This window comes from Chelonia mydas, chromosome 11 (assembly GCF_015237465.2).
Source record: "Chelonia mydas isolate rCheMyd1 chromosome 11, rCheMyd1.pri.v2, whole genome shotgun sequence".
Lineage (NCBI taxonomy): Eukaryota > Metazoa > Chordata > Testudines > Cheloniidae > Chelonia > Chelonia mydas.
The window spans coordinates 57,590,593-57,602,364 of record NC_051251.2 but is presented as its reverse complement, the minus strand read 5'-3'; positions in this window follow the sequence as shown (position 1 = coordinate 57,602,364).

The following is an 11,772-nucleotide window of genomic DNA, read 5'->3' as shown; positions in this document are numbered from 1 at the left end:
TGAGAAACGAAGTCTGGTTCAGAGAAGAAAACAGCTAGTTTTTCTTAAAAACGGTTGGTTTTAAAGGGAGAAATTTCAAGTCAATGGAAGTTAAACCTGATAGAGGAGCTGTGCCTTCCCAAAGATACGGTCTAACAGGTAGGAGCTGCACTGCTTAATACTTGGCTTAAAATATAGAAACTGCTGTGGTTAAAAATGCTCACTGTGGGACAGGTCTGAAGCCCATTGCAGTCAGTGGAATGACTCTCACTTGCTTCAATGGGCTTTGGATCAGGCCCTGTAAAAGGGCCAAATCCTGAAGCTTTTTACTCAGTCCATACTCAGGAGAAACTTCCATTGACCTCTGTACCTGAGTAAGTACCTCAGGATTTGCCTTATAATATTTATTGAGAAAATATTCGCAGCCGATTTATGAAGATTTTTCCCTACATGTTTAATTTTATGAGAACCCCAATGAGGGAATTGGTTTAAAAAAAACTGATTGTGAGGAGAGTGTGACAGAGATTGTCGTAAGCATGAGAAGAAGCTTATTTCAAAGCTGTTGAACAGTTTTGTGGCACTCTTAAAATGGAGCAGAACCCTCCATCTCTTGTATGTTTAGGAGACCGGCATCACTTTCCATCTTTACTAGTAAATTCACTTGGAACTGAGAGATGAAGATGACTGGTATTTATCACTGCTTTCTCAGCCAGCAGCTCTCTGAGAAGAAATCTGAGAGCGACTTCCCTAAGCATTTGAATTCCTCTTCCCTGCTACTTTTCCTGATGGTCATTTAGAAATATGCAGATAACTTTGGCTAAATCATAAATTTTTAATTTTATATGGAAGTTTGCCCATTGATCATTCTGCCACTAACCCTTTAAGGAGACACATCGGAGTAGTCAGCTATATTGTTACTTAGAAGCAATACAAACAGTCAGTATTACAAGGCAGAAATGATTTAAAAGTCAAACATAAGGGCTGTATTTTTCATACTAAAATGTATCTGTATGCAAGCTCTTGTATGTATCAGATTTAATTTACTGGGTTATGTGTCCTCAGCTAAAAAGTGAGGAGGATAAGAACAACAATATTCTTCCTTCTGGGATGTGAAATCTTCCATAAAAAGGGCACCTAGGAAACTGAATTTTGTGCCTATGTATAGGATGTTGGTGATTTGTGTTGGGGTTTAGAAAGGAACCTAAAGGAGTTAGGTGCTCCATTCCCATTGAAAATCCCACCCTAGGTCTGTGCCTACAAAATACTTATATTTGTATTATGATTATTTGTAAAGCACCAGTGCTTGGTATATTCAGGGAAATTGCTGAATTTCCCCATTGATGCCATGATTCAGCAAGGTACTTAAGTATGTTCCTAAGTTTAAGCAGGTGAGTAGTCCCATTGAAGTCAATAGGGCTCCTCACACACTTAAAAGTTCTGCACATGCTTATGTACCTTGCTGAATCAGGCCCTAAGATTCTGATCCTGTAAGCACTTGTGCTTTCTTCTTTTTATAGAGTCATAGAGTTTAAGGCCAGAAGGGACAACAGCTCATCTAGTCTGACCTCCTGTATATCACAGTCTGCAAACACCACCCAGCACCCGCACAACTAAACCTAACAACTGAAATGAGATCAAAGTTTTATTGCCCATGGGAGATTAGACTATTATGTGCTACAGGCAGAGAATGGGAGGGAGCAAGGTGCACCAGTGTCCAACGCCTCTGCAGTGGCAGGGAAATGATTAAGTTAGAGAGACCAGGATAATTTTGGCAAGTGACCTGCACCAATGGCTTCAGAGGAAGGCAAAAAACCCCTGAGGTGACTGCTAGTCTGACCTGGGGGAAAATTCCTTTCCAACCCCACACAGGGTGATGAGTTAGACCCTGAACATGTGAGCAAGAACCAGCGCGCCAAGCACCTGAGAGAGAGAATGCTTGGTGACAACACCTCAGAGCCCTGGCTCACCCCGTCCAGTGTCCCATTTCCAGCTGTGTGGCCTTCAGAGGAAGGAGTTTAAAAACCCCCCAAACATATCCAGACTTCATGGGGGGAGGTAATCCCTTCCTGATCCCTGTAGGTGTCTGGCCGAAACCCTGAAGCATGAAGGTGAGTAATCCCATTGAGACTGTTCACGTGTGTAAAGTTGAATATATGCATAAGTGTTTGTAGGATTGGGGGCCAAGTTGGGGCTTGTATAGGTAGTAATAACAATGGGGAGTTGGGTGGGGAGTGTTGACAGTGCTCTTTTTCTAACTTGAATTGCTGCTGTGAATGTCACTTGTGTGTTGTGTGTGTGCCCCCATTAAACCCCACTATATTTTTTCTCCACAATTTAAATGATTAAAATATAAAATCAGTGACATCTGTCCAGCTCCTACAGTGAAAAGTACAATAACACATTAGTCCACATCCCCACAATGTAGGGCAAAAGCTAGTAAAGAAGCAGGTTTCAGTTTCAAGTTTCCAAGATGATTTTTACAAACAAAAGTAGATGGTACGTGATGACTTTAGAAATAATTGGCAATGCCCCTCCTTTTGTGAATGTTTTGTTTATTATAACAATCCCTAGCTCTTATATAGAGCTTTTAATGAATAGCTCTCAAAGTGCTTTACAGAGGAGGTCTGCATCATTATTCCCATTTTATAGATGGGGGAAACTGATGTACAGGTCGGTGAAGTGACTTGCCAAAGCTCAGATGATCTATTAATAATGACTTTCAGGTCTATAAATAAGCACCATATTAAAAAATAACCACCAAACCCTTTTAATGCTTTATGCAGTCATTTAAACACTGAAGCCAGTAAATTGTGTGTGCTTTTTAAAATGGATCACAGAGTTGCTCCACCTCCGTGATAGGTAATCACTGATTATATTGGGCATCAGGGAGTGCTGCATCTGACCAGCCTCCAGGTGGTGGCCTCACCCCTATGAGTTACACATGATCCATGTTGATTAAATGGATAGACTCATCACCCTATTCATTCTGAACTCGGACTAAATTCCCAGTTGTGGAGAATTGTTGCAAAAGAAGCCTTTCATTGTTGCTGCTTTTAGCTGAATCTCGATAAAGAATTCAAGTGGCAAGTTGGGAGAGCACTCCCAAACTCCTGTAGAGCTTGATCCTGCTCTGGCTGAAATCAGTGGGGAAAAAATATAGAAATGTATAAGCATGGTCAGTTTCTGTCTTGTTTCAAGAGCTCAGAACCCAGCACTGCAATGAACTGAGATGGAAGGGCATCACGGGCATTGCTGTGCACGTGACTATGCCACCTATCCTATATTGCTTCTGAAATTCCATCCCTAGAATTGCCACAATATATAACTTCTGTGATTATCTAGGGCAGTGGACATGTGTGCTTATCCTTTTGGAGTTCATCAGCCTGATACAGATTTATCAAACTCATGCTTGTGTGATGACCTAGAAACTCTACCTGAGGAAAGCCTTTCACAATTCTTGCTTACAGAATGTATTGTAGAGCTCTGAGCACATGCATGCAGGTCAGGACTAGAGCAGGGTGAAGAATACCTGTTTGGGTTTGCTGGCAACTCTGAAAAATTTTAAAAAAGCCTAGTTTCTGGTCAAACTAAAACTTTTTTTTTAAATTGGCAAATTGAAAAGTTGGGGGGAAAATTCATGTTGGGTCAAACCAAACATGTTTTGAGAATTTTTATATTTTTTTAAATTTTTTTTAAATACAAATTTGAAGGAAATTTCAAAAGGCTTTATTTTAAAATGTCATGAACAATTCAGTGAAACCACCCCAAATTCGCAAAATCTGCCTTTCCCCCATCCCCAACAATTCCCCCAGCTCTAGTCAGAACAGAAGGGGCACCAGGGTTGTTCCCAGAGCTCAGAACTAGCAGGTTTGGCTTTACTTTTGCCTCCAAGTTTTTACTTTTGAATTTGGCAGCTGAACAAATTCCAAAATCTCTGTTTCATTTGAGCTCTGCCTACATGCTGGGCTAACGCACTGTCTGGGGATGTAGGTTCTAAAGCACAGACATACGGTACATTAATTAGTCCAAGTAGACCCTGCTGGTTCACGCTAAATGTTCCCTACTGCGCTTTATCATAGTTTGAAATGCTATATGAAACAGAACTAACTAGCTAAAGCATAGTAGGGAACATTTAGCACACACCAACGGGTTCTACACGGACTAATTAACATGCAACGCATTAGTGGGCTTTTGTAATCAGACCCCTGTTACAATACACATTACCCCTATGGGACAGGCAAACAGTTGGGTCCAAGTCAAGCAACATCACGTGAGATGCAGGAGCATACAGCAGACCAGGTTCACCTGAAGCTGTGCTTGAAAACCAGAACTACGTCCATTTCATCTACTTTGGGGCATCACACCAAAGTTTTGCTCTGCTGTGCTTCAAATCTGTCTTTGGTTCCGCTCATTTGCATGCCAGTACCTAGTGTGTTTCCAGCTCATTTTTGTTCTTTAGAGAGTTGATCACAGAACAAACCGACTAGTTTGCTTTTTAGCCAGAGGGAGAGAGGAAAGAGCTCAATGCTGTTTTGTGGAGTTTTATTTTTGTTCAGGCTGACAGTGAAGCAGTAAGATTAATCTCCATACTAACGTCCCAATGCTGGCAGGATGCTACGCATAAATGACTGCCAAAAACCCACACGCAGCAGGAAGATGACAGGGTGGATATTTTCCATCCACCCAAATCCTGGCTCCCCCAAAACCCTGCTGAGCAGCTGCTCCACAGGCCATCCATGATGGGAGCCAGCACAGGGATCAGGGAGTGTGGTCTGCATATCTTTGCAAACGTGCCATGGACCCTTCCTCTGTCTCATCTCTCCCCAGCCTACGGATTATTCACTTGTGATTCTAGCAAGAAATAACTCCTATTGGAATCCAGTCACTGACACGCTTTAATGTTCTAGCTCAGCTGTCTTTTGTCAAGCGGATGCCCTTCAAAAACCACTGGCGCAGTGATCACCTGCGTGTGTGTGCACTGCAGACAAGTCAAATTTTGGTAGATCTGGCTATGGCCATATATAGTGTGAGCAAACCCTCCAAAATGTCCCTTACAATGTGCCAAATACTTTTCTGGAGCATGCAAAGTTGCTATTTCACTGTGGGCTTCTCCACAGCATCCCAGGTGTATGGTGACCTATTGGGGATTCAGTCCGTTACTTAGGGTTTAATCCAGATTTCTTGAACCAAAGTTCCCTGATGCATAAGGCCTGTGCATGAAACCAGCTGGATGTCCCTGCCCACTTACTACCAATTTATTTAATTTGAAAAACATCCTGGGAAAATAAGGAGAACCATTACTGAGTTATCTACTCTCCTCCAGATAAAATAAAGCTCTTTGTACACTTCTGGGGGGAAAAGTGTACTCTCAGCGCCTTTGACTTTATTGAGAATGACAGTGTTTGGATCCTGTTTAAGAAAAGTTATGATATGTGAGTAATTTTCTGAGAGAAGAATACATGTTTTTCTTTTTCTAATGGACTTTTCACCATTGTTTTGTCTGAATACATTTTAATTTTTGTTGCTCCAGACATGAGCCTGCCACAAGCATCTTTAAACCAAACATTAATATCATAGTTCAGTCATTTCTGCCAGTGGCCAAACACAAATATTGCATTTGTGTATGGGGGGGGAAAATACACATCAGATCTTAATTAAGTGCATTTGTTTAAGCACAGAGAAAACAATCTGGCATAAAGAGTTTACATCGCTATCAGTTAACTGTAGAGTTCTTTGTGGTATCACCAGCTGCACAGTACACGATTCAGAATTTTTAAAAAAACAGCAAAATTGTCAGACATTAAGCTTTGCATATTTCCCTGACACATAAGTAGAGCAGGGAGAGAGATTTGTAATGAATAGAATTTGGCCTTGTTTGTTTGCAGATTGTTTTGGGCTGCATTTGAATCTAGGATAGGGCACTGGATTGGGCATTGGGAGAGCTGGCTTCTGATAGCCTTGACCACTGACCTCGGTGTAACCTTTGGCAGGACAATTCAATTCTCTGTGTGCCTCTTTCTTCTCCCACCATTAGTCTGTTTAGATTGACAGCACTTTGGGTCAGGGACTATCCTGTATGTGTGTACTGCTCCTAGAACAGTGAGGCCCCCATCTCATTGGGATCTCTAAGCATGACTGTAGTACAAATAAATCATTCAAACTTTATTATTTATGTGGGGGGGGAAATGCAGTCCTTGGATTGCTCATGAATTGTTGAAAGCAACCATTAATGTGATTCTTCAGGCTGTGACAGCTCACCTTAGTCACATGGCAATGTTTGTTTCCTTTTTGAATGACAGATACATATATAAAGTGGACTGAACCTTTGCGTAAATAAATATTAAGATAAATATTTGAGATTTTTTGCTTCTTGCAAACAAAAATTCACTCCTAGAGATTGAGGTAAACAAGAAAGATCCCGAATGCCATCAGTGGTTTGAGCATTGGCCTGCTAAACCCAGGGTTGTGAGTTCAATCCTTGAGGGGGCCATTTAGGGATCTGGGGCAAAAATTGGGGATTGATCCTGCTTTGAGCAGGGGGTTGAACTAGATGACCTCCTGAGCTCTCTTCCAACCCTGATATTCTATGAAAGTGAATTCCATTACCTTTAGAGGAGTTACGCCAGATACCCTTTAGTGCAACTGAGGCTGATCTACGCCTAAAAATTGTATCGATCTAGCTACGTCACTTAGGGTGATGAAAAATTTTGCATCCTGTACAATGTAGTTAGGTCAATGTAATCTCCACCCTGGACAAAGCTAGGTCACCAGAAGAATTCTTCCAGTGACCTAGCTACCGCCTTTCAGAGAGGTGGGTTACCTACATCGATGGAAAAACCCCTTCTGTCAATATAGGAAGCATCCACACTGTAGTGGCACAGCTGCAATGCCGTAGAGCAAAATTAGGCCTACTGTGGGCTAAATGCCTCAGGGAACTGGCATTGGCTAAATGCCTCAGGGTTGCTCAGGGAACAGTTGGGGGAAAACTTCTGGGTAATCCAAGCACCAGAACAAGCACTATAAATATCAACTAAACATGGTCAGGATCTACACATGTGCCATTCAGGCATATAGTGCCTGGTCATTCGGACATGTAAAGTAAATGCCAAGGATGTTTGTTGCATGATATTTGAAAATTGCAGTAAATGTGAAGTGGAACAAAATAAAATTCTAGCCTGCTGCAAAAGTTGAAAAGAAGGGAATGGAACAGAGGTGTCAGCGGATGAATGCAAACTTATTCATCATGTAAATACCCTAAAAATGGCTTAACAATTTTTGCTTTAAATTAGTATGCTATTTTTAATTTGTCAAATTGGTGCTTCATTATTTTGTAATCTACTTAACCAGCAAAATGCATCTGAATGATCTTGTTTGTAGTGAAGTCTTACATTTTTGTTTTGTTTTTTTACGCTCAATTTTAGCAAGGTTGCTTGAGGCACAAGGAGCTTAAATGGGAGGCATGGTCATCAGGGGTTCCCAGGTCCTACACAGTATCTAAAATCACACGCTGCGTGACACACAAATTGCCCTTATCCAAAGTCACACACAGTGACTCTTGATCTGATCTGAGAATAGGCACAAGTAGGATCTTGCATTCTAGTCCTGTGCTGTAATATACACTGAAGTACAAGTGTGCGTATGGTGGGATGATAGGGAAAATTAAAATGTTAGGTTCACCTGATAGTCATCTTATTTTTCCCATGGATGGTGCTTTGCTCTCGTTATCAGGTGTGATACAAGTTTGGAGACAACCTGAAGATTCTTAGTCCCTGCTGGTCCAGGGAACATCAGGAAGAAGATGCTCTCCTATTGCTTCGGGCAAGGAAAGATGTGTGTGTATATGGGTTAGTTTCCATATCCCTTAGCAGATATCTGATTGTGCCCTGGTCTACACTATGAGTTTAGGTCAAATTTAGCAGTGTTAGATCGACTTTTAACCCTGCACCCGTCCACACAACAAAGCCATTTCTGTCAACTTAATGGGCTCTTAAAATTGATTTCTGTACTCCTCACCAAAGAGGGGATTAGTGCTGAAATTGACATCGCCAGGTTGTTTGGGTTAGTGTGGACGCAATTCGACAGTATTGGCCTCAGGGAGCTATCCCAGAGTGTACCATTGTGACTGCTCTGGCCAGCACTTTCAACTCAGATGCACTAGCCAGGTACACAGGAAAAGCACCGCAAACTTTTGAATTTCATTTCCTGTTTGGCCAGCATGGCAAGCTCATCAGCAGAGGTGACCATGCAGTCCCAGAATAGCAAAAGAGCTCCAGCATGGACCAAACGGGAGGTCCTGGATCTGATCGCTGTATGGGTAAACGAATCCATGCTATCAAACTCCTTTCCAGAAGACGAAATGCCAAAATATTTGAAAAATCTCCAAGGGCATGACGGACAAAAGCTGTCACAGGGACCTGCAGCAGTGCTGCATGAAACTTAAGGAGCTGAGGCAAGGCTACCAAAAAACCAAAGTCAAACGCCCAGTCGGGGTCAGAGCCCCAGACATGCTGCCTCTATGATGAGCTGCATACCATTCTGGGGGGTGCCCCTACCACTCCCCCACCCCTGTACGTGGACTCCTGCAAGGGACTCTCATGCAAGAGGGATAAGGAGTTTGGGGACACAGAAGATGATAGGGCACACCAGGCAAGCGATGAAACCGTTCTCACCGACAGCCAGGAACTGTTTATCACCCTTGAGACAGTACCCTCCCAACCCAGGCTCCCAGACCTTTAAGGCAGAGAAGGCACCTCTGGTAAGTGTACCTTTTTTAAATATAATACACAGTTTAAAAACAAGCGTGTTGAATGATTGATTTGCCCTGAAGACTTGGGATGCATTCGCAGCCAGTATAGCTACTGGAAAAATCTGTTAATGTGTCTGGGATGGAGCAGAAATCCTCCAGGGACATAGCAATGAAGCTGTCCTGGAGGTACTCCCAAAGCCTTTGCAAAAGGTTTCTGGGGAGGGCAGCCTTACTGCGTCCTCCATGGTAGGACACTGTACCACAGCCGGCCAGTAGCACCTAGTCTGGAATCATTGCATAAGAGCATGGCAGTATGTGGTCTTGGTGTTTGCTAGCATTCACGCAACATCCATTCTTAATCTCTGTGTTATCCTCAGAGTGACATCATTCATGGTCACCTGGTTGAAACAGGGGAATTTTATTAAGGGAACATTCAGAGGTGGCCGTTCCTGTTGGGCTGTTTACCTGTGGCTGAAAAGAAATCCTCCCCGCAGTTAGCCATGTGGTGGGGGGAGGGGTGAAGCAATCATCCCAGAGAATTGGGTGTGGGGATTTAGTTGGGTTTGTGCTGCATGTTAACCCGAAAACATCAGCCCTTCTTTTAAATGGCCAATGTGTCTCTTTCAATTTTACACTCCCTTTTTTTCCTCCCGCAGCTGCAAATGTTTCAGTGCTGCCACTAGCATCTCTGTCCCAGAGGCTAGCACAGATAAGAAGGTGAAAAAAACGCACTCGTGATGAAATGTTCTGAGCTCATACAGTCCACCCAAACTGAAAGAACCCAGCAGAATGCTTGTAGGCAGACAATGGCAGAATCCAGGAAAGCACAAAATGAACCCGAGGAGAGGTGGCAGCAGCATGATGAGAGGAGGCAGGATACAATGCTGAGGCTACTGGAGGATCAAACTGATATGCTCCAGCATATGGTTGAGGTGCAGGAAAGGCACAGACCGCCACTGTAGTCCCTGTGTAACCAACCGCCCTCCTCCCCAAGTTCCATAGCCTCCTCGCCCAGATGCCCAAGAATGTGGGGCAGGGGAGGGGCTCCAGGCATCCAACCTCTCCACCCCAGAGGACTGCCCAAGCAACAGAAGGCTGGCATTCAATAAGTTTTTTGAAGTGCAGTGTGGCCTTGTCCTTCCCTCCTCCCCAACCCCTCCCAGGCTACCTTGGCAGTTATCCCCCTATTTGTGTGATGAATTAATAAAGAATGCATGAATTTGAAACAATGATTTTATTGCCTCTGCAAGTGGTGATTGAGTGGGGGAGGGGAGTGTGGTTGGCTTACAGGGAAGTAGAGTGAACCAAGGGGATGGGTTTTCATCAAGGAAAAACAAACCAAACTGTCACACCGTAGCCTGGTCACCCATGTGTAATGATGCTGGTTCTGGCGGGACCCAACTGAGAGTGCCAATTCAGGACAAAGTGCTTAAAGCAGGGCAGTTACAGCCCAAGGCTGGGGTTTTTCCACCTCTAAGGCAAACCAAACCAGCCAGCCAGAGAACACTGGTTTTACCCCACTGGCTAACCCCAAATCACACAAGCAATTCTCTTAGACACTCCAGTTTCCTAGTGTCACCACCAGTACCACTCGTTATGGGGACAGATGGTTATGAAAACCAATACCCCAGTAAAAGGAAAAAAGGTTCTCACGATCCCAAATGACCAAGCCCCAGACCCAGGTCAATATACATGTTAGGTCTTACCCACAAATCACACTGTTGCCAATCCTTTAGAATCTAAAGGTTTATTCATAAAAGGAAGAAGATATAGATGCGATTTAGAATTGGTTAAATGGAATCAATTACATACAGTAACGGCAAAGTTCTTGGTTCAAGCTTGCAGCAGTGATAGAATAAACTGCAGGTTCAAATCAAGTCTCTGTTGAACATCCACAAGCTGGGATGGGTCTTTCAGTCCTTGGTTCAAAGCTTCAGTGTAGCCAAGTTCCTCCAGAGGTATGAAGCAGGATTGAACACAAGATGGAGGAGCTGCAGCAGCTTTTTATATTCTCTTGCCATGTGGCCTTTCTTTCTTTGCTTTAAAGACAAGCTGTCCCTCACATGGCTTGGAAAAACCTCAGAGTTCTGTCCATAGGCATGTCCCTGCATACCTTGCTGAGTCACAAGATGTGTCTGCCTTCTCTCAATGGGCCAGTTGTATAGCTGATGGCCCTTAATGGGCCATCAAGCAGGCTAGGCAGAGCTGAGACCAACTTGTCTTGGTTTCACCCAGAACTATAGCATAAGTTTGAAATACAGACAGTATAGAGCCAATATTCAAACTTTAACTACAAAAATGATACACACATATAGACAGCATAATCATAACCAGCAAACCATAACCTTGTCTGAGACACTTTATTTGACCCCCTTTATACAAGATTTGGTGCCACTACAGGACCTTGGTTGCAACCATGTTCTATATGGTCCCAGTTCAAGTCAATAACGTGACACCATGAAACTGATTTTCAAAGCTTCTCTGATGTGCAGCGCACCCTGCTGTGCTCTTCTAACCGCCCTGGTGTCTGGCTGCACGTAATCAGTGGCCAGGGAATTTGCTTCAACTTCCTACCCTGCCATAAACATCTCCCCCTTACTCTCTCAGATATTGTGGAGCACACAGCAAGCAGTAATAACAATGGGAATATTGGTTTCGCTGAGGTCTAACTGAGTCAGTAAACTGCACCAGCGTGCTTTTAAACATCCAAATGCACATTCTACCACCATTCTGCACTTGCTCAGCCTATAGTTGAACAGCTCCTGACTACTGTCCAGGGTGCCTGTGTATGGCTTCATCAGCCATGGCATTAAGGGGTAGGCTGGGTCCCCAAGGATAATTATAGGCATTTCAACATCCCCAACGGTTATTTTCTGGTCTGGAAAGTAAGTCCCTTGCTGCAGCTGTTCATACAGACCAGAGTTCCTGAAGATGCGAGTGTCATGTACCTTTCCCAACCATCCCACGTTGATGTTGGCGAAACGTCCCTTGTGATCCGCCAGTGCTTGCAGCATCATTGAAAAGTACCACTTTCGGTTTATATGCTG